This window comes from Lissotriton vulgaris, chromosome 6, assembly GCF_964263255.1.
Source record: "Lissotriton vulgaris chromosome 6, aLisVul1.2, whole genome shotgun sequence".
Taxonomy (NCBI): Eukaryota; Metazoa; Chordata; class Amphibia; order Caudata; family Salamandridae; genus Lissotriton; species Lissotriton vulgaris.
Window position 1 is genome coordinate 774,305,559 of NC_141694.1, and position 18,463 is coordinate 774,324,021.

General features: G+C 43.9%; 1 protein-coding gene across 1 annotated transcript in view; it reads left to right on the top strand.

Annotated features, from left to right (window-relative positions):
- The first annotated feature begins 11,214 nt into the window (after window positions 1–11,214).
- Window positions 11,215–18,463, top strand: part of LOC147707968 (amine sulfotransferase-like) — a 426,437-nt gene continuing 419,188 nt past the window's right edge. The window contains exon 1 of the mRNA XM_086926774.1: window positions 11,215–11,352. The gene's annotated coding sequence lies outside the window, so the exon portion shown is untranslated. The remainder of the gene's footprint in view (window positions 11,353–18,463) is intronic.

Below are 18,463 nucleotides of genomic sequence, written 5' to 3' on the forward strand. Positions count from 1 at the left end.
ACATAAATCCTGTGAGGGGGTAACAGGGTCAGGGGTTTGCAGTTTAACCAGGGAATCAACTGTTTTAAAAAGCTCCTTCGGAGAGGAGAGCGAGGTGGTCATGGTGACATAGTATTCTTGTTTGGCCTGCAGAATTTCAGTCTTATATTTTTTAACAAGGAGTTTATGAGCTTCCTTGTTCTTGAAGTCCCAACTAGTGTGCCAAAGCCTCTCCTTTCTTCTCACTTCTTGCCTGAGGAGCCTAAGAGAGTCGGAGAACCAGGGGGCAGATGGTCTCTTTCTGGCTCGGCACCGAGATTGTACAGGGGCTAGTTTATTCAGGGCCTCGGTAGTAACCTGTTCAAAGTGGGCGACTGCGGTCTGTACATTGTCTAATCCGGTGATGGCAAGGCTAGCAGCCCAGGGCTTGAAAGAGTCGCTGTTGATATTCCTGAAATTTCTAGCAGTCTCCATTAGGTGGTTCCCTTTTTTACCGGGGTCCATCCTATGATAATTAAGAAGAAAAGGGACCGCCAGATGATCGGACCAGGAGAGATGTATCGGGTCCTTAGTAGTCAGGCGAGGGTCATTTGAAAAGATGCCATCCAGAGTATGCCCGGCCCGATGTGTGGCTCCGGAAACACGTTGCGTGAGCCCACAAGATTGCATGGCCTCGATGAGGCAAGAGGTGTCAGAAAGGTCAACTCGTTCTAGATGGTAGTTGAAATCACCCAGAATGGAGAAGTTATCTCGGCCAAAATAAGGTTCAAGGGCCTGAAGGAGGTTATACGTAAAGTGGGTTCTCGAGCCTGGAGGTCGATAAACTAGGATGCCGTTGAAAACGGGGCGTTGCGCTTCCTTTATTGAGAAGTAGAGAGCTTGAAAACTGTCAGGAAAATCGGGTATGGGGACGATATGGCATTGTAAGTAGTCTTTATGAAGGATCGCTATCCCCCCTCCCACTCGTCTCTGCCTATCGAGTCTAGCCAGGCAGTACCCTTCGGGGACAGCCTCGACTAAATCCGGGTCGGAAGAGTCCTTGGCCCAGGTTTCGGTCACAAACACAAGAGTGGGCATACTATCTAGTACCAACTCCTTGAACATAACCTTGTTCTTAATAAGGGAGCGGGCATTCACCAAGAAGCCCTCTATTCCTACTGTGTTAGGACTAGATGTAAGGGGTTGGTCAGAAAGTGGATGGATGGGGACGGAGTTAAGGGGCCTAGACGTGGGATAGCAGCCACATCGTAGTGGGAACAATAAATCGTCCGGTTCATAGGAATGAAAGCAATATTTTTTACGAGGTTTCAGTGCCAACATTTGGCGAAAGGAGTAGCTGCATGAGTGAGAGAGCATATTACCAGAGTCCATGGACCAACCGTCCAGCGCGTCCTCAGCGCGGACGGGCGCAGACGGGCTGGACTCTGGCGTGACTCCGGCGGGCATCCGGCGCATCCGCTGTCGCGTCCGCTACGCGGAGCGTCTAGTACCCCCTTTTATGTAAGCTAGAGCGCGAGAGCGCGAATCCCCACCCAAGATGGCCGCTGAGCAGCCCTCGCCTCCCCGGGACCGGCTCCCAGCGTCAATGCTCAGCTGGGAGCGGACCTAGGAGGTAGAGGAAGGTAGAATACAAATAATCAGGTGCAAATAAATTTTAAAACACAAGCGCCTCTTAAAAACAAGCGTCACTCAAGACGCGATCTAAAATAAGTAGATACCCTCTGCAATTCGGTCTGTGGCAGGGAGATTAAAGTAAAGTGCTGAAGAACCTCCGGCTTCCGCCTCAGAGGGTGAAAAGAGTCAATTACACAGTTACTACAAGAGCCCCCTTTTATGTAAGCTAGAGCGCGAATCCCCACCCAAGATGGCCGCTGAGCAGCCCTCGCCTCCCCGGGACCGGCTCCCAGCGTCAATGCTCAGCTGGGAGCGGACCTAGGAGGTAGAGGAAGGTAGAATACAAATAATCAGGTGCAAATAAATTTTAAAACACAAGCGCCTCTTAAAAACGAGCGTCACTCAAGACGCGATCTAAAATAAGTAGATACCCTCTGCAATTCGGTCTGTGGCAGGGAGATTAAAGTAAAGTGCTGAAGAACCTCCGGCTTCCGCCTCAGAGGGTGAAAAGAGTCAATTACACAGTTACTACAAGAGCCCCCTTTTATGTAAGCTAGAGCGCGAATCCCCACCCAAGATGGCCGCTGAGCAGCCCTCGCCTCCCCGGGACCGGCTCCCAGCGTCAATGCTCAGCTGGGAGCGGACCTAGGATGTAGAGGAAGGTAGAATACAAATAATCAGGTGCAAATAAATTTTAAAACACAAGCGCCTCTTAAAAACAAGCGTCACTCAAGACGCGATCTAAAATAAGTAGATACCCTCTGCAATTCGGTCTGTGGCAGGGAGATTAAAGTAAAGTGCTGAAGAACCTCCGGCTTCCGCCTCAGAGGGTGAAAAGAGTCAATTACACAGTTACTACAAGAGCCCCCTTTTATGTAAGCTAGAGCGCGAATCCCCACCCAAGATGGCCACTGAGCAGCCCTCGCCTCCCCGGGACCGGCTCCCAGCGTCAATGCTCAGCTGGGAGCGGACCTAGGAGGTAGAGGAAGGTAGAATACAAATAATCAGGTGCAAATAAATTTTAAAACACAAGCGCCTCTTAAAAACGAGCGTCACTCAAGACGCGATCTAAAATAAGTAGATACCCTCTGCAATTCGGTCTGTGGCAGGGAGATTAAAGTAAAGTGCTGAAGAACCTCCGGCTTCCGCCTCAGAGGGTGAAAAGAGGCAAGTCCTGCCTAGCGCAATGCACATTCTTTGCACCATAGTGCAAGGGTGTCTGCACGATGTCTACCACAGGGTTTGTCCTGGAAGGGTAGCCTTCAAATACAAAATACTATGCTTAGACTAACTTCACATATTTGCCACTTTGCCGCCTCGAGAAAGCCTGGAGAAAGGAACCCACGCCGGACAACAGGACCACCCTCAAGCTCGCTACCCGGAAACACCACCAACTGATCCGCACCGCCAAGAAAACGGCTTTCAAGAACCGACTGGACAACAACGCACACAACTGCAAGGAACTCTTCAACATCGTGAAAGAGCTCTCCAACCCCAACGCCGGAAACAACGACATCACCCCATCGCAAGACCTCTGCAACTCCCTCGCCTCCTACTTCCACAACAAGATCGCGGACATACACAACAGCTTCAGCACTCAACCGACGCACGCCACGACCGCACAAAGCCGCCCACCACCACCCTCCGCGCCTGGACCCCGGTCAACACCGAAGACACCGTCCGCATGATGAACTCCGTCCACTCCGGATCTCCGACCGACCCCTGCCCTCACCACGTCTTCAACAAAGCCGACGCTGTCATCGCACCCCACCTGCGGGACATTATCAACACCTCATTCGACACCGCCACCTTCCCCGAGAGCTGGAAGCACGCCGAACTCAGCGCTCTACTCAAGAAACCTACAGCAGACCCCACCGAACTCAAGAATTACCGCCCCATCTCTCTACTCCCGTTTCCAGCCAAAGTCATCGAGAAGACCGTCAACAAACAGCTGGCCGCCTTCCTCGAGACGAATGGATCCCTCGACCCATCGCAGTCCGGATTCCGTGCCAACCACAGCACCGAGACCGCCCTCATCGCCGCCACCGACGACATCCGAGCCCTGATGGACAACGGAGAAACAGCGGCCCTCATCCTCCTAGACCTCTCCGCGGCTTTCGACACGGTCTGTCATCGCACCCTAGTGCAGCGCCTCAGCAACGTCGGAATCCGGGAGAAGGCACTGGAATGGATCGTCTCCTTCCTCGACGGAAGAACACAGAGAGTCCGCCTACCACCGTACAAGTCAGAGGCCACCGAAGTCATCTGCGGCGTCCCTCAAGGATCCTCGCTGAGCCCTACTCTCTTCAACGTCTACATGAGCCCCCTCGCGGCCATCGTACGCCAACACAACCTCAACATAATCTCCTACGCCGACGACACCCAGCTGATCCTCTCCCTGACCAACGACCCCGCCACCGCCAGAGCCAACCTGCACGAAGGGATGAAAGAGGTAGCCGAGTGGATGACGACGAGCCACCTGAAACTGAACTCAGACAAGACGGAGGTCCTCATCCTGGGCTCCTCGCCCTCCGCCTGGGACGACTCCTGGTGGCCCCCCGCCCTGGGCACCGCACCCAAACCGACGAACCACGCACGCAACCTGGGCTTCATCCTGGACTCCTCCCTCTCCATGACCAGGCAAGTCAACGCCGTCTCCTTGTCATGCTTCAACATCCTGCGCATGCTTCGGAAGATCTTCTGGTGGATCCCCACGGAGACCAGGAAGACCGTCACCCAGGCCCTCGTCACCAGCCGACTGGACTACGGCAACGCACTCTACGCCGGAACCACCGCCAAGATCCAGAAGAGACTCCAGCGCATCCAGAACGCCTCAGCCAGACTCATCCTCGACATCCCACGACACAGCCACATCTCCGGACACCTAAGAGACCTGCACTGGCTCCCGGTCAACAAGATAATCACCTTCCGTCTCCTTACCCACGCACACAAAGCTCTCCACGATCAAGGCCCGAGCTACCTCAACAACCGCATCAACTTCTACGCTCCCAAACGCCACCTCCGATCTGCCAGCCACGCCCTCGCCGCCGTCCCACGCATCCGTAGAGCCACTACAGGAGGAAGGTCCTTCTCCTACCTGGCCGCCAAGACCTGGAACTCCCTCCCGGCCGACCTACGCCTGACCCAAGACCACCTCTCCTTCAGGAAGAAGCTCAAGACCTGGCTGTTCGAGCAGTAGCGGCACCCCCCCCCCCCCCCAAGCGCCTTGAGACCCTACGGGTAGGTAGTGCGCTCTATAAATGTCTTTGATTGATTGATTGATTTGTATGTGCGCTGTACAGTGCACTACACAAGTGAAGCTGGAAAAGTAATAGAAGTGAAACAATTTCCCGTTTTTAAGACCTGCTTCTAAATGGCAATATTTTTGGAGTAAAACTCTGTATGCTGTTTCTAGTTTCCATGGGAACGCCAATGTTCCACCCATGGAATGCCCCCTTGACTCAGAGCAAAGTAGAGCACTGCTAAAAGCTCCTTTGCATTACTTTGATTTACTTTGAGGAAACGTTCCAAGAGAAAACAAGTTTTGAGCTGGACTGTACATTAAAAAAACATTTAGAGCAAGTTTGCATCGCTTTTGTGATGCAAAACTAGAACAAAATATTTGTTAAACTGGGCCATATACTCATCTTTCACATTGAGAATCTACGATCTTAATGACTACCCATTGTGACCCTTTATGTTGTTAGAATGAAACATAAATATGGCGTTTGACCCAAAAATAGAACCAATTGTTGAGCCATAGGAGAGGGTACACTGCAAACTGTATCAGTTTTAGAATAGGATGGAGGGAAGGCAGTAAGGAGAAAGAGAGAGAGAAAGAGAGAGAGAGAGAGAGAGAGAGAGAGAGCAATGTGCTTTTCATACTTCAGTCGTGACATACTTAAAAAAGCTATTTTCAAACATAGAGGCAATAATAATGCTTGGCGATGAATAAATATAAAAATTACTTTCTAAATTATTTACTGAACATTTTTGAAATGTACAAGGCCATATAGCAGACATATCGTCACAGAGATAACAAGTCCCAAACACTTAACCTCACATTGAGAGTCTAAGGGTCTGTGTCCGACCGCCCGCGGCTGTCGTCTTTGGAAGACTGTAATACGGCGGGCAGTGCCTGCGGTCTTCTGCCCGCCGTATTACAAGTTGTGCAGCCTGAAACACAGACCGCATTGATGGCAACGTTCCTGCCTGAGCCACGATGGTCTGCAATGTAGGTGATGCATATTCCGACACCGCCAGGGCAGTGGTTTCCTGCTGTGCCTATTACAACAACACAGTCGTATTGGTTGTCTACTATAAGCAGTTACCCAATGGCTGTAGACTCCCAGAGTACGCTCTCAGCAAATCACCCCATCATTTAGATGATTTGAAAAAATACACAGCTCATGTCCTTTTGCCAAGTGGGCATGCCTTAAAATCACAGTATAAAACACACCCTATCCCTGACCAGGATCCCTTTTTTCTCACCTGCAGCACAAACGACAGGACACACCATCTACAGCATTGTGAGCTGAGGGTCCCATTTTTTCATCTTTCATCATCCCATTTAGCTCTCTCCACACCCTTTAAAAAATGTTTCTCACTAATTCACCAATATCCCTTGTTTTGTTACCTTTCATTTTGTCACTCTTATTTCCAGTAGCGGTCGGCAGTAGGTGTTTCTATAGGGCGGTGACGTGGGCAGGAGGAGGGGCAGGGTGGGGGGAAATAATGTATGGATTACGGAGTTTTACAGGTAAGTAAACATTTAAATACATAAAACGAATTTCGTTGCGCGCACTGCATCACATTTGGTGATGCAGTGTGCGCAACGAAATTCGTTTTATGTATTTAAATGTTTACTTACCTGTAAAACTCCGTAATCCATACATTATTTCCCCCCACCCTGCCCCTCCTCCTGCCCACGTCACCGCCCTATAGAAACACCTACTGCCGACCGCTACTGCTTATTTCTAATAGTCATGTCTCGCCTCAAACATTCACAATTCACTGAGTTGTCAGTCATGTAGAGTGGAGCCACACATTTTTGGATCTCATGTCCAACATACTACTCTCAGTAGTAAAACAGAAATGTGGGACAGGATAATCAACAAAGTGAATGGTGTTGGTAGCATGCTGTCTGTACGCATAGCAGGAAATTAGGAGGAGATGGCACGACATGAGGTTAATGGTGCCTACCTGTTAGGTTTGAAATTCCCCTTCCCGTTAAGCACTTACACATGCTATGTTAGGTTAGCAATATGTGGCTAAATAGACGCCAGTTGTATTCACGTTATGCAACCCACTGAGTTAAACTCGCAACATGTAAGCTTTAGTTAGCATGTGTGACTCGATTTTGTATTTCGCAATCACTAGAAGACTGCTTGGGCTGTGCTCTTACTAGGCCTTATTTTCCAATCCGATTGCCTCAGTAGCACACTGTATTTCCTTATTATTTCTCTCACTTGTTCAAGGCTGTAACCCGACTTGCTAATGAACTGCTGTTCTTTCTTTGCATTCCAATCTCAATGTGTAGCTCTGCTCCCACGTTAGGAGACGTTGACACTCGGCACAGTGGCCTTGGGCTACTGAGAGTGCATCCTATCAATACGGAGCTGTAGAGGGAATATAAGGAGCAGGTCGCCCTCCTCTCAAAACATCAATACATGCAACAGACCTGTTCCCTCAGGCTTATCAAATCTCTATTGTGGAATTGGAATTCTTTACTTCACTTTTAGACAGTCCTTAATCTTTACAAGGTAGCGTTATTCCACTTTGTTTGCCTTCTTTATAAAAGTGTCTCTTTGTCAAATGACAGTTATACCCCATCAATACTTGAAAGAAGGACACAACGGTATATATACCCAACAACACACCCATACATGTGTTTGTGACAAAAATTGTGAAAAAAGCAAAATGGTACCTCACGTGCGCACCACCAGTGGAGCTTGCTGATTGGTACTCACCAGCTATGCTCACTTTTGTCATCATCGGCAACCATTTTGCTACAACTTATAAGTGTCCCAAAAAAATTATCCAAAAAAGATTCAAAATAACACACACCCTTATGTGTTTTTGCGACTACCAAACAAGACAAGACCCAATATAATAAAAAACTCAAGTAAGCGACACCGATTACCAACATTATTCTTCATTCGTGTCCTTACTCAGATATTTAAAACCGGTTTGCATACATGCAAACCTACTTCCTTTCAGCCGACTTGTTTAATCGCCATTAGATCTTAGTGGCAATTTCGTCAGGGCAGGGTCAAATCGTCGCTATTGTTAGACACTCGTATGCTTTTCTTAAAATAACTTTCAAATGACAAAAAAGGCACACTGGCCAGGTTATTTACATATACTTATAGTATCTCCACCCCCTTTCCAGGCAGGTGGCATAAGGGTACATATACATCACTTAAAGGCATTTTATTACCATCAAGGAGCCAGGGTCATTTGTACCAGCTCTCAAAGATGTAGGGGGATCCTAATGTGAAATCCTCCCTTCCAGGGCTGATCTATATGTTTGATTCCTATGTGTGAAAATATACAGGTATTAATACACACGTCATCTTATTTCATTCTTCTGTTTTAAAACACCTTCTATACAGACAGCCACTTACTAACTAAATTACCGGTTTTGATTAACTCAGTTCAACAGTATACCCTTGAGATCGAATTTGTGATCGAATTTGTGAGATAATATTTTACCATGCACTATATTTCATTCATGCCAGCCTCCAGCTCTACCTTACGTTAGCTCCCCACCTACTTAGTGTGGCCTCTTATCATCAACCATTACTCACCGCCCGAACAGCCAACTCGTGGGTTGTCTCATCCTTCTCTGCCCGATACTAGGCACGGTAGCATTTAAAAGTATTCTCCAGATGGCATCTCACGTGACCTTTCTTCGATCACAAGACCTAACATCAAACCATATCTGCCATCTTGTAATGTGTTCCTTACTACTAAAAATTCAGGATTTACTTGCTAACATTCTTTAAAATTGTGTAATATCCATATTCATACTATCTTAAAAATTCTTACCTCTGTCAATAGTATCGAGTGAGTTCGGAGAATATTATTATCACAATCGCAATCGTCACAAGTAATCCATCTAGATGGTACATTTAAAAACTCTTTCAAGACTACTCAATACTCTTTTCACAATTATGGGGATGCACTTCAGTTAACCGCCAAAGTTTACAAATGATCACCAGTCAACATCACATTTTACCATTCTCCTACTACGCGACCTAACACACATTAGTGTCGGCCATCTTATAGTATGTTCCGTAGTATTAAAAATGAATGGTTTTCTGCTCTCATTATTAGAATTAGTAAGTTATTCAATATTCCTCATATCTACACGTGTTCTCACACACCCCTAAATATTGTAGAGTGGTTTCGAACAGTATTAAAATCTCGTTCTCCCTCATCTGAAGTGTATTGTTTCAAGGGTACATATAGAAAATCCTTCATAAGTATATTCCAACCTATTCACTGGTCATTTCACAAGTTGTAAGTGTGCACCTTAGTTATGTTATACTCAATTGTTGTTCAACAAACTTTATTGATATCATCGATCCAGAAATACCCATTCTTTACAATTTTTAGATTTGGTGGGGCCACTTTTTCACATCTCTTTTCTGTTTTTGTTCAATACATAGTCACTACAAAGTATAGTGCTCTTCTATAACAGGTTTATCAAGCCTTTTTGTAATTGAGGGATGGCACAGCGTGCTGATACCTCCCAGGCACCATTAATTCATGGAACTATTTAGTTTCTTACTTTGTTCCACTCAATCAGATCATTGAGACCTATGCGGTTACATCCTTCCTGATAGATCCAACGTGCTTCTTTCATTGCTAAGATTCTGTCTACATTACATGGATCTACTACAACCTTCTCCAATACCACCCACCTAAAGGAAGAGTTTTTCTCTTTATAGTGTTGTACTAACTTTGTGGTAAGTTTACTGGCCCTGATGGTACTAAGATGTTCCTGCACTCTTACTTTAATCTTGCGTGTATTTAACCCAATATATTGCAAACCACACTCACATGTCAATCGATACACCACATTCGTAGTATTGCAATTACTAAATCGAGTAAAGTGCCACACTTTTCCAGAGTTAAGTATCACTTCTGTTGTTTTTTCAGTCAATATACACACCGTACAAATACCACAAGGGTAGTGTCCTGGCGGAATGGTCGTTTCTGCTTGTGGGGGTCTAGGGCTTGAATGGACCAATTTGTCTTTTAGGTTGCACAATCTTTTAAAATCAGGTATGTAACACTAACCATCTGTTAAATGTTGGCAATTCAACATAGATATGACTTCAACTATCATGAGGCCAGTCACAGGAACTCCAACCAAGATGCTATATTCCTTTTGCCCCTTCTCACTTGTCTGCCACGTTACAACTGATGTTTTCTTATCATGCAGGTTACTATTGCCAAGTGTTGGTAGGTTCAGTTGTGAATGATTACAACTGCCATGAACCCCTGTCACAGGAACTCCAGGCAAGCTGCTATACTCCTTTTGCCCTTCTCACTGGTATGCCATGTCATAATGGATGTTTATTTATCATGGACTGTGCAACATACGTACAATGCTCGGCTCAGATGTTTTTCACTACTTTGCTTGATGGTGTCCTGGGTCTCCTCAACTGAAACTTTTGATGGACTGAGTGACACCATACCAACTGTGTACCTCTAAAATATGTAATCCATGAAGGTAGTTCAGCTGATTGGCAGTGTCAGTGACCCATTGCCTCTGCACTCCTCACATGATGAATATTGCTAAATATACAATCAGAGTGTGTCTTTGTCTGTATCAGACTACAGCGTGTTGGTTGAAAAGTTTTAGAGATGTCATGTGTAACCCTAAAGCCGAAATACTACATATCAACACATCCAATGAGCTGATCATTTCTACGTGTATTGAATGTCTCCAAATGTCTAGTAACTAACTTCAACACAACGCAAATAGATAACAATACCAACTTCTACTTATTTTATTTCATCCTAGATCTCCTTTTACAGTGACACAACCCATGTGGATGAGGATACTTCCACCAATAACAAGGTTCTACATTTCCCAACAGGTCATTCGGGCACAGCACATGGCCAGAGCTGGGCAACAGAAGAGACTCAAACTCCACCCCAGGATGAAGCCATCAGTGACGACAACACTCCTTGAGAGGTGGAAGTAAATATTACAATTGAATGCTGTGGTGAACTTATTATGGCTAACCTTGCTTGATGTAAATATTGTTGGGTTTGTTTACAAGCCCATTGCGCCACATTTGCGCAATTTTTACCATGGGAAAAGTGACGTACTGGTGGCGCAAGGGGCTTGTAAATAAGCCCCCGTCTTTTTAAAGTGGCGAGAAGCCCTGTTCTGAACCACAACGCACTGTGGTTAAGATCAATGTCCTAGCATATATTTGTACACCCTGTCCTTTCTGAGAACTGTTGTTTGTTTCCAGTATTTCACAATCATTTGCTGCAACATACTTGCCAAAGACTCTTGTAAAAATGCCATTTTGGCAAAAGAGTATGAAAAGAATGACACGTTTAAATAATAACTTTTGCTATTTGTTTTAGCTGTGCGTGGAAAAACAAGCCGTGTTTTGAGAGGCTTTATCATTTTAGGATCTGCTCTGCTTGGTGGCTTAGGAAACACATGTAGGATTTCCTCTGTTCGGTGGCTGAACAAGAAAAGGCAAATATTCAGACTGCAGAAATAAGGTACTGTTACCGAGTTTTTAATCATTATAGGTATATATCTGCATCCGAATTTTAAATAAGATTCCCTTAAAATGTGAAGTAAATCTAGTAGTATCTGGTGGTTGTTAAAATGTCAATAGTATACGTTTTGAGTGGGAGTCTCGACTGAAAGGCAAACATAAAGCCAAGGAGATTAAAAAAAAGAAAAACAAAATTTACATGGTATGTAGTGAGCCACACTCTGCTTAGCTAAAAGAAGATAGCTTTTAAAGAAGGAAATCGAAATCAATGTAAATAACGAACAGCGCCTGTTTTCTTAGAGTACACGACTTAATTTGGTACAGCTAATGCATTACAACTTCATTGTGCAGCTAGGGTTACAGAATCTGTATGTGTACATTTAAGTATCATATCGCTAGCATTAGTTTTTTATTTGGAAAGACTGTGCATGTTGGCAGTTGCATTCTGCTTCGTTTAATGTAATTGAACTATCGCACTTTGATAGCAATTAAGTATAAAATAAAGGGCCATATTATCAAGACAGGCGATAAAATTATCGCCGTTTTAGCGGCAGAAAACTGCCACAAAAACGGCGATAATGGGCTTGATAATATGATCTATGGAATTCCTATTGAAGCCCATGTTAGATGTCCTTCACATTTAACATGGGCTTCAATTGAAATTCCATAGAGCATATTATCAAGCCTATTATCGCTGTTTTAGAGGCAGTTTTCTGCTGCTAAAACATCGATAATGTTATCGCCTGTCTTGATAATATGCCCCAAAGTGTGCTTCCTGAATATATATTTAGTAAGTAATATGTCAAGCCTGCAAGTGATATATGTAGAATTATGGATGAGCAACAGTGAATACTCCGGATGTGTTTCACCCAGGGGTTATAAGTAAGAGAGCAAAGTAAAAAAAAACATCCCCTTTATTCACTTTTTCCTAGCTACAGTTGTATGTGATCTACGCCCATGCACAGTCTGTAGGTGAATTGCTCTGCATTTGAGCATACGAACATATGGATGTGATCTATATTAATTTGTGCATGAATAGTCTACACCACTGTGGGCGCCTGTTGTCTGCTTGCTGTTTATAATTCTGGGTAGAAGCAGCTGCCTCACAGCTGCCTCACCGATGTTATATAATTTATATTTATTTGTTTGGTTCTTGTGCAAAGCAATGGGATGTCACAGAAGCCACTTTAGAGAAACGCTCTATTTGGTGAGGCTGGTCTAGAATGACAACAAATACTCTTCCCAGTGGATAGAGGACAAGTTCTATGTTGGGCAGCAAATATATTTGTGGTAATCTGTGACTGGCCTTCTGAGTTTGGTCTACAAATAGAGAGGGACAAATGCCAGCCCGGTATGTCACAGGTTTTTAGAAGTGTCATTCACATATTGATCAGCGCACACCATTTACCATTGGTTTACAGTATCTGTCATTCATAATATATGGATTTTTGCTTTCCATTGAAATGCATGGACTGTGAAATACTAATTTTTTGAAGTGGATGAGCATTACTCAACTGTTGCAGAGTTGTTTTCTTTGTTGTTGTTGCAGTTTTATATGTCATGAACTCCACTCAAAGATACTGACACCCTTTACATGAGCACCAGATCGGTTAAATTGCACAAAAACACGTTTATTTCTTTTTTTGCTAGGCACTGCAAGATTAAGTGATTTGCCTAGAATCACAGGATGTTGAGCAAACGCTGAGACTCGAACCTGGTTCTTGTTCGCCAGTTCCAAAGTCAGCAGCTCTGGAAGTTACGACGCATCCGCTCCCAATAGCATCAGTATCACTCCTATACCATAGTAAACAATACCGGTGTAGGGAGAACTTGATGCCCCGCCGCCTCGTTTCCTTTGCATGTCTTGCTCTGCCCTGTGTGTTCCCATTTTCCTTTCTTACACCCTGCTCACCTGGTAATCACATACTCCCTTCTTCTCTGTTGGCATGCCACCACCACAAGGGAATCCTCCAGAGTAGTGCCCACCACGTAAGGGTTAGGTGAGCCGGACCGTGTGCCACTATTGCCTCATCCCAATTCTTAATTATATTTTTCACGTCTTGATCCTGTTTGTGGGTGACAAGGAAAAGCAACCATGCCACCTTCTTTTGCCTTGTGGCAATTACTGGCAATGAGGAGATTGTAAATTAAAAGAGTGTATGTTTGTGGCACGGCAGCTGTTAAACATTAAGCTATATGCTAGAAGATACATCTTAATGTGTAATGCTCTGTACACAGACTCAAATAAAATAGATGTGACAGAAAAGCTACCTGCAAGTGGTATGTGAGCAACTGTGACATTAGTAAAAGTTTTTCTGCCCTAAGGCACACAGCTGCTCTCTGGACTCCCTCAGGGCTTTGCCCTAAGCCCTACACTTTGTATCCTTTATATGGTACCGCTGCTCAACCTGATTGCATCCTTTGACATCGAGTTCAACTCATATGCAGATGACAGTCAGCTAATTCTCACTCTTGACAAAAATTCCACAGCAGCTGAAGAAAAATTCCAAAACTGTCTTTCAGCAGTCATGGACTGGATGAAATCAAACCACCTCAAATGCAACAGCCAAAAAACAGAGATAATGCTGCTTGGTAAATCCAACATCTTCATGCCCAAACAATGGTGGACGACCGATACAGCACCAACCCTTAACACAATAGACACTGCGAGAAATCTAGGGATCCGATTCGATCGTACACTGTCCTTCCACCAGCAAGCGCTCTCGGTAGTGGGCATGTGCTTCCACATGATAGATATCCTAAAAAAGTTCTTTGACCTGCTTACTTTGACAGCCAGAAAACCAGTGGGTGATCCCTAATTCTGTCTGGCTTGGATTACTGCAACAGCCTGTATGCATGAGCAAATAAGGTAGTGCTGAAAAGACTACAGAGTCCAGAAAGCGCCAGCCTGGCTGGGATTAAGATTACCCAGGAGGTCCTCGACCACAACTGCACTCAAAACCCTCCACAGGATTCCCATACATAAAAGGATTCTCTTCAAAATCCTAGTGATAAGTTTCAGAACCCTCAAGAACAGAGGACCCACATACCTAAGAACCAGAATCAAACCATATATTACCCAAATGCTTTTGCGATCATCCTCGTAAAATCTCAAGGGACCCCTGCCTTCCAACTCTCATCTAGAGGAGGAAAGTCAATGGCAGTCCTGGGAACAAAACCACGGAATGCCTTGCCCACCCATTTGAGATTGGCGCAGTCTGAACCTCTGTTCAAGAAGCACCTAAAAACCTGGATCTTTGCGGCCCCTGACCAGTTAGTGCTATCACTTGTCTCACCTTTCTACCGGTTGGTCCTTACTATTTCCTCACCACTGCCCCCGCCCAGTCTTTCTGATAGCGTCAAGATGCTTCCCAGAGTGAATGGTGCGCTCTATAAATACCATTATTCATTCATTCACAGTTAGGGCACACTGGGGCTAATTTACTAACATTTCCCTCAACGCAGAACAGCAAGGCAATTTACTGCATTGCTATTTTTTTGTTTTTTTTTTATTGGTTCAGTTCAAAGCCACCTACAAATAATAAAAAAACATTATGCCATAGCAGGACATCATATATACAAACAAACTTATGGTGCAAATACACACTCAAAAACAATAGAGATAAAAGAAAAAAGAACGAAAGCAATACAAAGAATACAATACAAAAAACAGTACCATCATATACAGTCAAGAAAAAAAGTCATTCTAGCGGGCCTAAATGGTCTATCATTGCCTGGCAAATTTTACACCCCTTTTGCATTTTCCTAAGTGATTTGATACGATAAAGATTAAATTCTAAATAAAAAACATTATAGAACTTTGCCCGCCACATTTCATATACAGGTGCTTCTGGTTTCAGCCACATTGAAGATATACATAAGCGAGCTACAGCCCTAGCCATAAATAAAACATATCTGTTTTCATGATACCCCGGAAAAGGATCAGTGTCATTAGATAAACCAAAGATAATCATCTCTCTTGAGATAACTACATCACATTTGGTAATATGAGCCAAAACAATTTCAATAGATATAAAAAGGGTTTTAACACTGAGCAATCAGAAAAGATATGCACAATATCTGCCTGGTCAGATTGACACCTATAGCATTGCCCATTATAAGCATTACCCCTTTTCAACATTTTAGACGGTGTATGATAAAGATTAAATAAAGTCTTATAATGCTGTGAGTATAAATTGGCAGACAAAATAATTTTAGCAGCTGTATAAATTGAATCTTGAAAGGGTACTGCAGATGTACCAAATCTAATACACCATTTAGACTCCTGTGGCCCAATGTCATCCTGCTGTATATTCAGCAAATAGTTATATAAAGTCCCTATTCGCGATGGCTTTTTAAGTATTTCAATAAAGTCATTTGGACATAGCGGTAGAGCATTTGGATGTTTAAGAATAAAATCACGTATTTGTAAGTACTTAAAAAAATCATGTTGGGAGAGTGTATATATATCTTTTAGCTCCTGAAATGAAGCGATTGTACCATCCTTAACCATAGTGCCAAGAGATGTCATACCTTTTTCCCCCCATGTACACATAGTACTATCCCAAAATATTGGAGGAAACAATTCTGTAGAATTGCATGGAGTATAAAAATTGATGCGTCCTAAAGAAATAAGCTTCTGAATTGATCGCCATCCTTTAAAGGCAGCCAATACTAAGTTGAATCTAGTTCTTTTATAATAACTAGGGGGCATATTACCAACAACTAGCGATAATGTTTGTCTCTAACTTGTTTAGAGACAAAAATTATCGCCGCACATCGGCGATTTTTATCGCAGATAAACCTTGCTATTAGCAAGGTTTATCGCAAATGCGATAAAAAACGGCCGCAATTCATGAATATCGCTGAAAAGTCAGCGATATTCATGCATTATCGAGCAAATGCTCTTAGCCATGTTATCCACCTCCCATTGGATAACATGGCTAAGAACTGCTCAGGGCAGGTGTTAGCTTTTGGAGATATTCGCGCTTAGCGCGAATATCTCCAAAAGTTGGTAATAGGAGATAGCGATGTTAGGGACTGTTTCCAGTAGCTAACATCTTGGCACGCCCACTTTGCATGTCATTAGTGATAAATATCACTGACATGCAAAGCGGGGCCCAAGATGGTCGCTATCTCCTATTAGCTGTCACTAACTGGTGTTAGCGACAGCTTGGTAATAGGGAGATAATTTTATCTCCGCTTTCTTGGCTTTTAAAGCCAAAAAAGCGGAGATAAACTCCCTTGATAATATGCCCCTAGGTTCTAAAAAGCGAAGCAGCATTTGTCGAGATTGAGGGCCAAGTAAAAGAGAAAAAATATCAGGGCTCTCAAATATAGGTGGAGTTCCCCCAATCACAAAATATTTAATATTCTGCATGAGACACGCCAAATAATATAACGCAAAATTTGGAACCCCCCATCCACCACGTAGAATTGGGAGTGTCATAAATTTAGAAGCCCTATGCGCAGATTTCCAGCCCCATAAAAATCTATCAGCTATAGATTGTAGTTTCCTCTGTTGTAGTACAGGTATCTCCAATGGTACCGACCGAAAATAGTATAAGACTTTTGGCAAAATAGACATTTTTAAGACATTGCGCCTCTTAACCAGCGACAGGTGTAAACATTCAAGTTTCTCAAGCTGGTTTTTAACAGATTGTAGTATATCTGTCCAATTCACCATAACTAACTCTTGAAGCAATAGTCTAATTTTAATGCCAAGGTATTTGGCCTCCGGGGTTACCCGACTGTCATTAGGGCAGAGTCCTGTTGAACAAATAACCTGCGTTTTCTGAATATTAAGCTTATACCCTGTCACATTGCCAAATTCACGAGTCAGATTTTCAATTTCGCGTAATGCTGATTCTGGATCGGACGTTATGACAGCGACGTCATCAGCATAGGCTAGTACACGTATACTGGCCCCGGGTAAAACCATAAATTGTATATGTTGCGATGACACCATCATCTTTAAAAGTGGTTCGATGTACATGGCAAATAGTAGTGGTGAGCATGGGCACCCCTGCTGTGTACCCCGAGTGATATTAACAGCTGCTGATTCTTGGCCTGACAAACAGATCTTGGCCCTGGGATGTCTGTACATAACTTGTATAGCATATATAAATCGAGGTCCAAATCCCATTTTTCCCAAGATTGCCCATAAAAATGCCCATGCAACGCAATCGAACACTTTTTTTGCGTCTAAAAACACCAAATCAACATTCATACAATTTACAGTAGCATAATTCAAAGTTGCAATAACACGATATGATTGATCGTGCCACAACCTGGAAGGAAACCATGCTGTTGCTCAGAGACTAGTGCCGGTACAACTTGAATCAGCCGGTTCACCAGGATGTTAGAATATCATTTCGCATCTACATTAATAAGTGAAATAGGTCGATAAGACCCAGGAAGATGTGAAGGCTTATCTTTTTTTTCTCTCCAGGAGACGCATATTCCATGGGCAAATAGAAAGGTCCTGAGGGATTTTGGGTATATAGTATTGGCGGCCTCACAACAATCTACCAAGATCCGGGGAGTGGCTATATTTGGGCGACAGTCCATAGTTGGAACAGGAAAAACTAAAGTTGATAGTTTAGGACGTTGGGCAATTGCTGAGTGTATTATAGGGAATGTTGTTGCAAGGATATGCACGGTATATGGATCTAATATTGATGACACTACAGTGATAGAGTTTTTGAATGTGGAGCTGGCTCTCTGGGGTACACCGCTATTCCTACTTGGTGATTTTAATATTCATGGGGAGTTGAATACCTGGGATTTGAGATTTAGTGGGTATTTAGGTAGGAAGCCGAAGGTATTTAGAGAACTACGGCAATTATTGCTTCAACATGGGTTGATTGATGGGTGGCCCCTGGCAAATCCGAGGGATCCAGGCTTTACTTTTTTTTCTTCATCTCATAAGAAATTTGTGCGTTTAGACTACATTTTTTTACCTAGTCATATGGCAGAAGGATCCTGAATGTCTGTAATGCCACGTATCACATCTGATCATGCTCCGATTGTTATAGACATGCCCTTGCTTAAAATCCAGCACATGCAGAGGTCTTTCTCATTTATTAAGAAACTTCTTTCAGATGAAACCT